General features: G+C 46.9%; 1 pseudogene; it reads left to right on the top strand.

Annotated features, from left to right (window-relative positions):
- Positions 1-2,385: 2,385 nt before the first annotated feature.
- On the top strand, positions 2,386-13,277 carry LOC116948247 (type II iodothyronine deiodinase pseudogene; annotated as a pseudogene).
- Positions 13,278-14,198: the final 921 nt, after the last annotated feature.

Below are 14,198 nucleotides of genomic sequence, written 5' to 3'. Positions count from 1 at the left end.
TATTCACATATTATCACTCGTGGCACGCTTTATTGTAAAAGTTAGACATGGTACACAGAGGTTAAAGAAAGTAACACCTGGCTATTGTAAATTTGTAGGATAAATAGCGACAACAATGGGCACACATATTGGGCACTGATCAAATTTGCTGGAAAAAAAAAAAACGTTCTGGGCATCATTTTTAGAAAGCATTGAAATGTTCGTATCAAAAGTACCAATACACAAGTCCAGATATAAATAAATAAAACAAATCCCCACATTTTTATTGTCTTTAAATGCACATCTACAAAACAGAAACTACATTCAGGGCTAAATTTCAGCCGGAGCTGTCTGGCAGTCAGCGGTGCACCGAAAAATGATGTCCAGCCCTCACCCACACCCCAGCCCCCGAGCTCCCGCTGTCAGGTGGGGGCAGGGTTTGGGAAATGAAGCTGTGACTATAATTCAATCCTTCACTGTCATAACATTAATGGGTATCACAATTTTTTTTATATATATGACTGCCAACTTGGCACAGTTTTACGGTTCACGGAAAGCACCCTCGTGCGTCGCATCGTCAGAAAGAGAGGACCGAGCTCTGTGCTTGAACTTGGGGCTTTCAAGCCACAATGTCAGATTACGTGTTTGTGTATTGTACATATTTTTGATATGAGCGCAAGTAAACTGTAGAAAAGACATCCTGTTCTTAACAACAGAGGATTACACGCCAGGCGGCGGCGCACACGGCCTGCGATCCAGCAACTGTGGGTGTGGCGAGGGTTGGCGGGATCGCGCAAATGTTGTGAAACTCCCTTCCCGTGTGCGTCGAGGAGGTGCCGCACCCTGGCTCGCCAGGAGACGCCGGTACAGCGAGTGGACCGGTCGCCGTCTGTTTCCATTCGTACGGGGATAGAGCGTTGCCTCCCCTAAACTCATTAATTGGCTGAAAACATCATAAAAATTAAACCCAATGCCGGACCCTCCTGAAAAAGTCCTATGATTGTATTGTTTAAAAATATATATTTAGTCAAATTACCTGACTAGTATTTATTTATCTATTGCTACTAACCATTTTATTCGTGTATTATTTATTAATAAGTGCATTTATTATACCATTGTTTCGTTATCACAGAGTTTAAACCATGAGTTTGTATCACAAATTGGAGCTCATCCGTGCCTATGCTACAGTTGCAAGTAACTAAACTAACATCAATAAGATATGCAGTTGAATTTATACTCTATATGAATTCATGGTCTATTTTATTTTGTGAATTGTAGAGATTACTAAAGCTCTGAAAGCAGATTTATGCAATACCAATGCAGTAACGTTGCCAATTCTAATGGTTTTTGCCAATGCGTAATTGGTTCAACTGGTTGTAAAAAAGCTTATCATCGAATGTACATTTATTGTTTTATAAAGGTATAATATGGCATGCAAAAATAATAAACAGCAGCCTCTTTGTCAATGCACTGCTGGATGAAGGCCTCTGTGCACGATGCTGGTCGTGTTTTATTTAGTTATTTATTATGCCATACTCCACACTCCTCCACACTGGTCAGTGCGGTTTGGAGAAGAGTTTACTTCACTTGTCATTTACCAACAATGTTAGCCACGACTGGCAATCGAACCCGGATCATTGGGTTCAGTGGCAAAGTGTGCTAACTTGTGCACTACCACCCCACCTGCAGGTGCAAGTGGCATCATGGAACATACCCCATGTGGTACATGTTATGAGAGAATCATATCTTGCCAAAATCATTATTTAATGCGACTTTTTGAAAGTTCCTGTGGACGAGTAAGCCGCCAGGAGCGACCGCCGCTTTCGTCATTATGAGAATTAGACTGATTTTGAAAACTGTCCAGTTGTGGGTACAAGCAGCCATGTGAAAAGGATCAAATTGTATCCTGCGTCAATCTGAAAAGCCGTTGCAGCTTTATTAAGAGGTATGCGTGGACTTGGTTATCTCGAGACTGTGTGGGAGGTCGCTCCTGTGCACCTGCATTTGATCTCTTACAGGAGGGATACAGTGGGAGAGAGACGCAGAAAAGAAGACTTGCAGAGAAATACAGACGTTCTTACTATAGATATCTCTTCTCTACATGACGTGCGAATTTGTAAAAAAACTCCTCGCCATCGCTGCAGCCCCTTAAATTGCTTTGAACAATTCTGTTGACCTCGGATTATTATTCGCTCACCTATCGCTTTGCGGTAAAGAAGTGATAGCAGTTCTAGATTTAAAGCTTTCGTGACTGCAAGGATCCATACTCTTTGGTTCTATTGGGTAAAGTCACGTGACTTTACCCAATAGAACCAAAGTGACAGCAGCCCATTGCATTCCCTCGATTATTCGTGTCCCAGCGGCGGCAAGGAACAAGACAAAACGAAACCGAGCGACGCAGCCAGGATGACCGCTGAGCTCAACGTGTCCGTGTTCGTGGCACTGCGCATCCTCCCGGGCTTCTTCACCAACTGCCTCTTCCTGGGGCTGCGCGACGTGCTGGCCCTCCTCGCACGCTCCACGAGGGCCCTCTTCGCGCGCCACGTCCCCGCCTCGTGCTGCCCGTGCCCGCCGGAGGCGTGCCGCCGCGTGCTCACCCGTGCCGGCATGCGCGCCGTCTGGCGCAGCTTCTTGCTGGACGCGCGGCGGGAGGCCCAGCGAGCCGGCGACCCGGCGCCGAACCCGCGCGTCGCGCTCCTCGCCGACGCGCGGTCCTCTTCCCCGGCCGCAGCCGCCGCGATCCCGTGCCGCTTGCAAGAGCTGTCGAGAGAGGGGCGGCCGCTCGTGATCAATATGGGCTCGGCGAGCTGACCGCCTTTCGTCGGGCGGCTGCCCGAGTTCCGTCGCGTGGTGGACGACTTCTCGCACGCCGCCGATTTCCTCCTCGTGTACGTGGAGGAGGCTCACCCGTCCGATGGCTGGGCCGTGCCCGGCGCACTGCAGGTAAGCCGGGCGCGGTCGCTCGAAAATAATAACTCTATGGCTGGCTGGTCATCTTGGACTTCTGTGGTCTGATGCATTTAATCATGAGGTCAAGCTAAAGTTAAACTTCAAATCTAGAATTAAAGGTGTAGCCCTGCAATTGCTTGCTCACATCACTGTTAGTGGGAAGGGAACTAACAGGGAGTATCTTGGTTGACTCTTCCTCACTGGCCACAGATCTTAGAAGAGGTGTGAGCATCCACCTCTACCCTGCCACACGCAGCCTGCCAATAGCGTTGGACCCATCTATACTGCTAGGTGGACAGAGGTGAGGTAATTTAATAAATGTTGGCATTATTTTAACTGCTGCCCCGGCAGATAGAGTTGAATCGATGACCTCTTGATTGAATATCCAGTGCACAAACAATTACACCATAGCAAGCGGTCCAACTTAATATATTAACCGATGAATAATTCTGCTGCTCAGCATCGGGAAAAATTGGCGACTGCACAATAACAGTTCTAAAGCCGACAAATAAATACAATTGTAGTCGTAATAACATTGAAAACATGTCCGGTAAAATCTGTTTTGGTTTGTGGAGGGCAGAGAGAACATGTAGAATGTGTCGGAGAATGGGGAATTGGAGTGCACGGAGTGGTCACTATGGTTAGTAGATAGTTGTGTTTAGATGTTTAGGTGATTAAACACACATCTGCCAATAGACGAACTGTGGTTTACACATTTGTTGTGCGGGTGGATGAATGCGGAGCGCCCATTGTTGGCCCCCACCATGGTCAATTGCCAGATGTCTATCTTATGTCTGCGGACAGTTGATATCAATATTATTGGCAAAGGCGCGTTTTTAAATCGCCAAAACACAATAGGAACATTTAAGTGGGGATTAGCCTGTTCTTTACCCCAATTATATGTGAGTTGCAAACTCAAATGCTCTGTTAATGGCTGTGTACACTGTACACCGCGCTTTAGATCTGGGATGTTAGTGTACAGAGAATACATTTAAGACTCAGTGGTTTTGCTGCATGGGTCTCTGAAGCTTTCACAGGGTTGTACTGCAAAGTCATCATGTCGAATAACACGTGGGGTATATCCAAAAGCACCACATTGGAGAAGGGATCCCAACCAAGCCCAGATTATAGAAAACAAACAAGGCTTGCTGTGGAATGATTTTGATTTCTGTGGATTTTCACAATTTTAACTACATTTCTACCACTGCTGTGTGAAAATGTTTTGCGAAAAACTATTGATTTGGGCTACGAAATATCACATACACACCATGTCAAAAAATGTACCTCTCTCTCTCTCTCTGTGCCATGTCATTTTCCAAAAATGTTATTAATAACGGCCTTCATTCCGTTTTACTCTGAATAACATTACTCAAGGACTTTGCATTTGATATTCCTAGTTGAATCAAATTTTTGAACTGCTTACGTAACTCACTGTCTTCCCCGGATTCTTGGGCGAAAAAGTTTCCAGTCAAAACATGTTTTCTCATAACATGTCAGATAATATAATCCTATAATTTGCCTTTCTCTAATTATTTTTAGTAATTTTTCGTGTTGTACTTGCTTAAAATATGTGTGCGCTTAATAGAGACTTGGTTCCTGGTTTTGTGAGAGGATAAACTAAAGTAGTGTTCGGCAGCAGAGGGCCACAGTCATGAGTAATATTTCGGTTTTACCGAATAGATTTTTTCTCAGCCATGAGTACAGGGTGATAACATTATACACACCCCCACCAATGTCTTTGATCCTTTTAATTTCTTCCCAACAGCTGATGGAATATCGTTGTAAGCTATTGCTATATATTTTCTTACAGAGGCGGGAGTTACGCGACTTACGTAAGGGCACCGCGGTTGGTGAGAGACGTGTTGAGGATTCGAAATATGCGGTAATGTCGTTTTCGCTGTCGTTTCTCCGTTATTTTAGTGGGGTATCAACAAATGGATCACCGTGTGAATTCGGTCAGTCAGGTGCAACGCAGGGAGCATTGTGTGTGGGTTGCAGAAACCGTTAAGCGCGGACTGTTTTTGGAGTACCCTTTTGATCGATGGCGTCTTCTTTCGAATTTGCATTCTTATTTTATTGCCCCATTTCCTCCCAAAATTATCCCAATCGATCGGAGGCCTGTCCCGAGATTAGGAATCCATTAGGAGCGCGAGCAGAGCAGTGGAATGCCTTGTGTTGGAGAAGAGACCGCTACTTCTGATACCCCTTCAGGTGACCTAGGGGCCCTCCACTTTCCCATCCTACCCTGCTGCAGAATAATCTTCATTCTAGTTGGCTCAGATGGAGAGCGAGCGGCCCACAATCGGAAGACCATGAGTTAATATCCTAGTTGGGGTTGAATCGGTCTATGATTCCTCCGAGGTCGATAAAATACGTACTATGTTGTGGGGACGTCTTATGGAGAGACACTCCCTCGTCATAGGACAGTAGAATTTCAACCACTGGCTCAGGGCTGCAAACGGGAAATGAGAATCGCCTCAATGCTTATTTGAGCAGGAAATTGCTTTGGCTAGACTGTGACATGATAGTCAACCCGATATTTGAATTTTTCAGTGTTGGAAGTTAGTGATATTAAGCGTTAACTCAATTTTAACATGATGGGTTTAATTGTAAATTAATTGGTTACCAGGCTGAGGAATATTGACTCACTCCACTTGAGGACATGGGTCTCATCATGGTCGGCTGTCCGAATTGGAATACATAACCTCAGCCCAGTGCTCTAACATCTGAGTCATCTCCGAGCAGTTACCAGAGAATATAAATCCATTAATTGTTCCATGGTTACATTTCTGGCAAACATATATATAATCTTGGTTCGAAGCTTTCGTGACTGCAGGAATTAATCTTTGGTTCTTTCAGTAAAGTCACGCATAAATAACGTACGACGTTTCGGTTACAACACAAGCAGCCATCATCAGGTACAGAAGAGCTAAATTTACGAGAGAGGGGAAACACATAACCCCAGATGTATACACAGACACCCAAGTAGGGGGAACTAACACAGACACAACAGGGGACACAGAGTTAGTTCCCCCTACTTGGGTGTCTGTGTATACATCTGGGGTTATGTGTTTCCCCTCTCTCGTAAATTTAGCTCTTCTGTACCTGATGATGGCTGCTTGTGTTGCAACCGAAACGTCGTATGCTATTATGTTATTTTATTATTTCTTATTTATACGTGACTTTACCGAAAGAACCAAAGATTAATATATAATATTGTATTAAATATGACATCAGGTGATTGGTTCACATTGCATGTAACAACTCTGAGATCTCAGTAGTTATGAAATTGAGATTAAGTTTGCCTGAAAGCATGGTGGCCCAAGTCCAGGACCCATTTCCATGTTGAGAGTTGAGTATGCTTGTTGGCCTGGGACCAGTGTTCCACTTTCGCCAATAAGACATCAGTGTGAGGACCACCACGCCACCTGTAAGAGAAAATAATTCACATTTTTGTATTGTCAGGGGCCGCACGTGAGGGGCTGCACTAAATGCCACCAGGGGCCGCCAGTGGCCCACGGGCCTTGCAATGAAGAACGCTGCAATAGGAGGACACACGGGGAAGTGCCCCTTGTGAGGGATCTCAGATATTATATCACCTTCCGCGGGCCAACCCCTAACATGTTGCAATGCATTGTTTTTTGGGAGTGCCACATCAGCAACAGAAACATCTATATTTCTTCATATTTTTATACCCGTCTCCCATACCACAATTTCAACAAAACTGGGAGAAAAACAAAAAAACATTGTTCAATAAACACCCTCGCGGTGAGGGCCCGTCTGAGCTCACCGTCTCACCGTCTGAGCTCACCGTCTCACCGTGTCACCGTGTCACCGTCTCTCCTCACTGTGTCACCTCACTATGTCACCTCACCGTCTCTCCTCACCGTGTCACCTCACCGTCTCTCCTCACCATGTCACCTCACCGTGTCACCTCACCCTCTCACCTCACCGTCTCACCGTCTCTCCTCACCGTGTCACCTCACCGTGTCACCTCACCGTCTCTCCTCACCGTCTCACCTCACCGTCTCACCGTCTCTCCTCACCGTGTCACCTCACCGTCTCTCCTCACCATGTCACCTCACCGTGTCACCTCACCCTCTCACCTCACCGTCTCACCGTCTCTCCTCACCGTGTCACCTCACCGTGTCACCTCACCGTCTCTCCTCACCGTCTCACCGTCTCACCTCACCGTCTCTCCTCACCGTGTCACCTCACCGTCTCTCCTCACCGTGTCACCTCACCGTGTCACCTCACCGTCTCACCGTGTCACCTCACCGTCTCTCCTCACCGTGTCACCTCACCGTCTCACCGTGTCACCTCACCGTCTCACCGTCTCACCTCACCGTCTCACCGTCTCTCCTCACCGTGTCACCTCACCGTGTCACCTCACCGTCTCTCCTCACCGTGTCACCTCACCGTGTCACCTCACCGTCTCACCGTGTCACCTCACCGTCTCTCCTCACCGTGTCACCTCACCGTGTCACCTCACCGTCTCACCGTGTCACCTCACCGTCTCTCCTCACCGTGTCACCTCACTGTGTCACCTCACCGCGTCACCTCACCGTGTCACCTCACCGTCTCTCCTCACCGTGTCACCTCACCGTCTCTCCTCACCGTGTCACCTCACCGTCTCTCCTCACCGTGTCACCTCACCGTGTCACCTCACCGTCTCTCCTCACCGTGTCACCTCACCGTGTCACCTCACCGTCTCACCGTGTCACCTCACCGTCTCACCGTGTCACCTCACCGTCTCTCCTCACCGTGTCACCTCACCGTCTCACCGTCTCTCCTCACCGTCTCACCTCACCGTCTCACCGTCTCTCCTCACCGTGTCACCTCACCGTGTCACCTCACCGTGTCACCTCACCGTGTCACCTCACCGTCTCTCCTCACCGTGTCACCTCACCGTGTCACCTCACCGTCTCACCGTGTCACCTCACCATCTCTCCTCACCGTGTCACCTCACCGTCTCTCCTCACCGTCTCACCTCACCGTGTCACCTCACCGTGTCACCTCACCGTCTCACCGTGTCACCTCACCGTCTCTCCTCACCGTGTCACCTCACCGTCTCTCCGGCAGGTGCGAACTCACCGCGACATGAGCGAGCGGGCGGCCGCCGCCCGTGACCTGGCTCGCCGCTACCCTCTGGGCGCCTGCCGCCTCGCCGCCGACTCCATGGCCGGGGAGGCCAACGCGGCGTTCGGCGCCTCGTTCGGCCGGGCGTGCGTCCTCAGGGAGGGCCGCGTGGCCTTCCTGAGTGGGAAGGGCCCGTTTCTGTACAGCGTGCCGGAGCTCAGGCGCTGGCTGTGCAGCACCACGGCACGGGGCGTCTCCTGACGGGGGCGACATCCTCGTGAGGATTCAGTTAAATGTGCAAAGCATGCAGCGGACAAATACATTATTAGGCGCTAATGTTGGCGAGATGGTAACTACCTCGCCTGTATTTTTTTGAGTTTGCATGTCTCTCTTCCCGTGGTCGCGCGGATTTTTCTCCGGGTCCTCCCGTTTTTCCCTTCCACATTTAGAATTAACATCACGCGATTAAAGTATTTGGCTGCTACACATTTCCACATGATACACCACTTCGTTGAGTTATTATTTGTGGCCAGGTTGCTTAAAAAAGCTATATCGCTCAATGGGCCTTACCTGTTAAAATACAAAAAAGAGTTTATAGTTTTTTTTACTAAATGGCAAGAAAGCTTGTGCATTTTTTTTCACGAGTCCAAGGCCCCAAACGCCGAGTGGCCTCCAACAAACAGCACTGTTCGAAGTGTAATAGATAAGCGTCAATACGTGTCTGTGATTGAGCAAGGCGGTAAGGACTTGGGAAAGGAGATGATGCGATGGGATTCCATTGTGGAAAGAAGCAAGTGCAGTGTTGCTGGTTGAGCAGCGTTTGCTAGACAGAGTCCTCAACATGGGTGTAGGAATCTACGAGTGAAATCATGGAAACGTTAACTAACCATAGTAGTAGCGATAGAAGAGTGATAAGGAGGTGACTGGAGATTATTTCTGTCGCTTACAAGAGGGGGCCGTCATGGATCTACACTGAACAGTTAAAGTGCAAACAAATAAAACACGAGATTAGAAAGGATGAGAGAATGTGGAGAATATGACCTTGTCTTGTGCATTTTAATGTTGTGGCGAGTGCTGCTGTGTGAGTCTTGTTATTTATAGCTTTGCTGTTTATTTTATTTAACTTCGGAACTGAATAGAAGGTGCTGCGGCCCGGAAAATACTCGCTTAGGCCAATGCTAGCGGGAAGGGGTCACCAGCAGAGGGGCCTCTAAATAACCCCTATCGAGGGCATTTGGCTCATTCTTCCACGCTGACAAGACGTCTTGGAGGAGGTGCAATCACCCACGTTTTACCTCCAGTGCCGGATTCAGCTAGTGCGAGACCTGTAGAATGTTATGTTATAAAGGTTGCCATGAATAAAAATAAAAACCACACAAGCCCTGAATCCCCTGTAACGCTTTTCCCATAACCCCCTTCTTGCCTTTACCTTTCAAATCTCCCGGCCAATCACCTTCCACCCCTCCTCCCACTCAGATGAGTGATCGGTGGTCCCATTAACCTCAACTTCCCATCCCTCATGTAATGCGGGTGAGCATGTTATCTGTGAGTGGGGAGCGATCGTGTAGAGGCGAGTGCGCTGCACTACGAATCCGGCGAGCCGAGCTAGGTTGCCGCTCACGGCCAACACCAGTGGCGATTACCTGAATCGGTCCCGGGCCTCCCATAGGTCGACTGTGCTTCAAATGAGTACGTGGTGCAGTGTGCAAACATCGTCACTGGGGAGACAAAGGCGGTCGGGCGTGGTGCTGACCACCCACCCCCTCGTGTACCGTGGGCAAACGTACAGTGAGGGAAAAATGTATTTGATCCCCTGCTGATTTTGTACGTTTGCCCACTGACAAAGAAATGATCAGTCTATAATTTTAATGGTAAGTTTATTTGTACAGTGAGAGACAGAATAACAACAACAAAAATCCAGAAAAACGCATGTCAAAAATGTTATAAATTGATTTGCATTTTAATGAGGGAAATAAGTATTTGACCCCTCTGCAAAACATGGTGGCAAAACCCTTGTTGGCAATCACAGAGGTCAGACGTTTCTTGTAGTCGGCCACCAGGTTTGCACACATCTCAGGAGGGATTTTGTCCCACTCCTCTTTGCAGATCTTCTCCAAGTCATTAAGGTTTCGAGGCTGACGTTTTGCAACTCGAACCTTCAGCTCCCTCCACAGATTTTCTATGGGATTAAGATCTGGAGACTGGCTAGGCCAGTCCAGAACCTTAATGTGCTTCTTCTTGAGCCACTTCATTGTTGCCTTGGCCGTGTGTTTTGGGTCATTGTCATGCTGGAATACCCATCCACGACCCATTTTCAATGCCCTGCCTGAGGGAAGGAGGTTCTCACCCAAGATTTGACAGTACATGGCCCCGTCCGTCGTCCCTTTGATGTGGTGAAGTTGTCCTGTCCCCTTAGCAGAAAAACACCCCCAAAGCATAATGTTTCAACCTCCATGTTTGACGGTGCGGATGGTGTTCTTGGGGTCATAGGCAGCATTCTTCCTCCTCCAAACACGGCGAGTTGAGTTGATGCCAAAGAGCTCCATTTTGGTCTCATCTGACCACAACACTTTCACCCAGTTGTCCTCTGAATCATTCAAATCTTCATTGGCAAACTTCAGACGGGCATGTATATGTGCTTTCTTGAGCAGGGGGACCTTGCGGGCGCTGCAGGGTTTCAGTCCTTCACGGTGTAGTGTGTTACCAATTGTTTTCTTGGTGACTATGGTCCCAGCTGCCTTGAGATCATTGACAAGATCCTCCCGTGTAGTTCTGGGATGATTCCTCACCGTTCTCATGATCATTGCAACTCCACGAGGTGAGATCTTGCATTGAGCCCCAGGCCGAGGGAGATTGACAGTTCTTTTGTGTTTCTTCCATTTGCGAATAATCGCACCAATTGTTGTCACCTTCTCACCAAGCTGCTTGGCAATGGTCTTGTAGCCCATTCCAGCCTTATGTTGGTTTACAATCTTGTCCCTGACATCCTTGGAGAGCTCTTTGGTCTTGGCCATGGTGGAGAGTTTGGAATCGGATTGATTGATTGCTTCTGTGAACAGGTGCCTTTTATACAGGTAACAAGCTGAGATTAGGAGCACTCCCTTTAAGAGTGTGCTCCTAATCTCAGCTCGTTACCTGTATCAAAGACACCTGGGAGCTAGAAATCTTTCTGATTGAGAGGGGGTCAAATACTTATTTCCCTCATTAAAATGCAAATCAATTTCTAACATTTTTGACATGCGTTTTTCTGGATTTTGTTGTTGTTATTCTGTCTCTCACTGTTCAAATAAACCTACCATTTAAATTATAGACTGATCATTTCTTTGTCAGTGGGCAAACGTACAAAATCAGCAGGGGATCAAATACTTTTTTTCCCTTACTGTAGGTGCTAACATCACTTGCCACCTACAGTCGGTTAAAGGCTATCCGGGAGATCTTTGTCTTTGTGAGTAATGCACACGCTCAGGCTTGTTCTGTGTTGGCAACGGCCAGACCTGGTGCCCCCGAAGATTGTTGTGAGGGCTGTGTCGCCAGCAACTCTTTGTTGAGTCGACACTCTGATGGCTGTCGACCATTTACTTACCCTTTGTTTGTGCTCGGTGCTGGATGAGCGGTGAATTATGAAATTGGCATTCTGGGAGCGTTTTGCAACGAGCCTACACATGCATTTCCCTAAATGTTTACATTGCCGTTAAAAATGCTTCATATGTAAGTTGTAGGCTTCTATGTGCATTGGTATATTCACGTAAATCAGCACTTGAATGGCTCACTGAGGAAGCCGTTTTGCTTTTTCATTATTCGTGAACGTACACTGCTTTTGCATGCTCAATGCTTAAACAATCTCATCGCTTATACACAATCACAAACCATGGTGGATTGAACATTGTGCGCATATTTAAAAAAAATACTTAAACAAAAAAAGGTATCGTGTATGGGATGTATAAGTAGCAAGTGCCACGGTGGCGAGATGTTATATGTGGAGTTTACATGTTCTCCCCGTGGTCGGTCCCCCCCACACACACACATTTAGAATCATCATGCGTTCAGAGTTTTGACTTAAAACTTTCGTGACTGCAGGAATTAATATTATTGGTTCTTTCGGTAAAGTCACGTAAATACAAAACAATTTTTTTTTCAGAGTATTTGGCTGCTATATAAGTCCACGTGATAAACCATTTCGTTTGAGATATCATTTGTGGCCAGGTCGCTTCTGAAAAAGAACTATATAGCTCAGTGGGCCTTAGCTGGTAAAATAGAAAATAGTTCGTATGTATGTTGAATTTCATTCGCACCGTATGTAGCCAACCATGCCAACCATGCTAATCGGCGTTAGCAAGTACGCTGCCCTATAGACTTGGACACCTGAGTTCGATTCCATCAGCGGCGAAGCGATATTTGAATCGATCTGAGGAGCTCCCTTCACGGACATGCACTGACCAGCTTGGTGAAGTATGGTAAACAAAAATATCCACGACTGATATAATATGATCTTGGCCTTTATCCAGTAGTGGATTAACAAAGCCTGGAAGTTATGAAATGTTAATGTATTATATAAGACGGCGTCACATATTAAGCTACAAAAGGGATAATCTGTGTGGCAGTCTTGCTTTAAAAATGAAACACACTCATAATGCCACCATCATCGGCAACTACGTTTCATGTTATCATCACAACTGAAAAACAAACGTGTTTGTATGACAGAAACGACGAATTGCACCGTGGTTCACACAAAGCACGTGTAAGCCGCTCAATGGATAGATAGGTGACCTTGGGGAAAAGCATGCTTCGCCAACCGGAGATGAGACGTTTGGAAAGCTGTGTGTGTGTGTGGGTAGAGGAAAGGGGCTGGGGTCCACACAACAGATGGTGATGGGAAGAGGTGGCCACAAGCACATCTATGAAGTACGTTGGCAGCACGCTTCGCAGCGCGCCCACGTGCGGATCAACGCGGTGCTTTGCCATCCCGCTCACGCTCCCACCTCTGCAGACCCATTGCTCTTCACATCGCGGCTCTCTTCATGGGCCCTCTTGTGCAATGCGCGATTTGCAGGCGTGCCTCGCTCTTCTCGTCATATGTCGGGCGCCGCACTTCGGTCGCAAGGCCGCTGCTTGCCAATTGCGAATGGTAACGTCGGGTTTCGATGTAGGGCAGCTGTGGCGGTTTAGTTTAAAGAATTTCGGAATGATGTGAAGACCAAAGGGATGTGTTCATTTTTTTTTGTTATTCCCTTACTTGTACAAGCATGTGAATAAAGGTGTTGCTTAATTTACTGCGGTTTAATCGAAGTGTATTATTTCTGTCTATTCCACAAAGGTGTTCCAACTACACGATCGGTATCATCTTAACAAGACAAATGAGTTTTGATTTAAAGCTTTCGTGACTGCAGGGGTTCATATTCTTGGTTCTTTCGGTAAAGTCACGTAGAAGGGAAACAAAAAATAAAAATATAAAACAATAAAATTTTCACGACGTTTCGACTGCAACACAAGCAATCATCAGGTGTGAAAACCACAGCAAGAAAATTCTAAAAAAAAGTGGCGTTTTTTTACGTTAGCACCACGGAGAGCGATTTGGCAGTTATTCAGATGGACGAGTCCATCTATGTTAGGAAAAGAGGAGGGGGGAGATGAAAATAATGGATGTGATCTGAAAGCCACCGTAAGCGTGAACAATCAATTAAGACCCGAAATGGTTTATCAAATCCTTCCAATGATTGCTAAGCTAGAATCCATCTTCTCGGTTGAAATTGTCTCTGTGTTTGTATATATGGATAGCATCATGAACGAATCTCTCATGGTAGCCAGATGGCTTGCAAAGAACCTCCGTCTTGGAGAAGTCAATGTCATGTGAGCCTACTGAATTATAACAGTGATCTGCCACGGCCGAGGTGTTGGTCCTACCGTGTTTTAGGTCTGCTTTGTGTTCACGAATGCGGTCCGAGACATGTCGTTTGGTTTTTCCAATGTAACTACTACCACAGAGGCAACTTAATTTGTAGACGCCAGGATACTGTATGTCCGGAATCACATCTTTTACAGACGGAACCAGATCACGGATTTTATGTAATGTGTTGAATCGGACCTGGATCTTGTGTTTAATCAAGATTTTGGAGATCTTTTTTGTGATCCCTGCAATGTAGGGTAAAGTGATGGTTTTGAAAGGCTCCTCAAGAGGGTCCTTCTTCATGGTT

The sequence above is a fragment of the Petromyzon marinus genome, chromosome 33 (genome assembly GCF_048934315.1).
Source record: "Petromyzon marinus isolate PM22_M1 ecotype Great Lakes invasive population chromosome 33, UKy_Petmar_22M1.pri1.0, whole genome shotgun sequence".
NCBI classification, from domain to species: domain Eukaryota; kingdom Metazoa; phylum Chordata; class Hyperoartia; order Petromyzontiformes; family Petromyzontidae; genus Petromyzon; species Petromyzon marinus.
The sequence above is the reverse complement of the archived record's forward strand: the minus strand, read 5'-3'. Positions and strand labels throughout refer to the sequence as shown.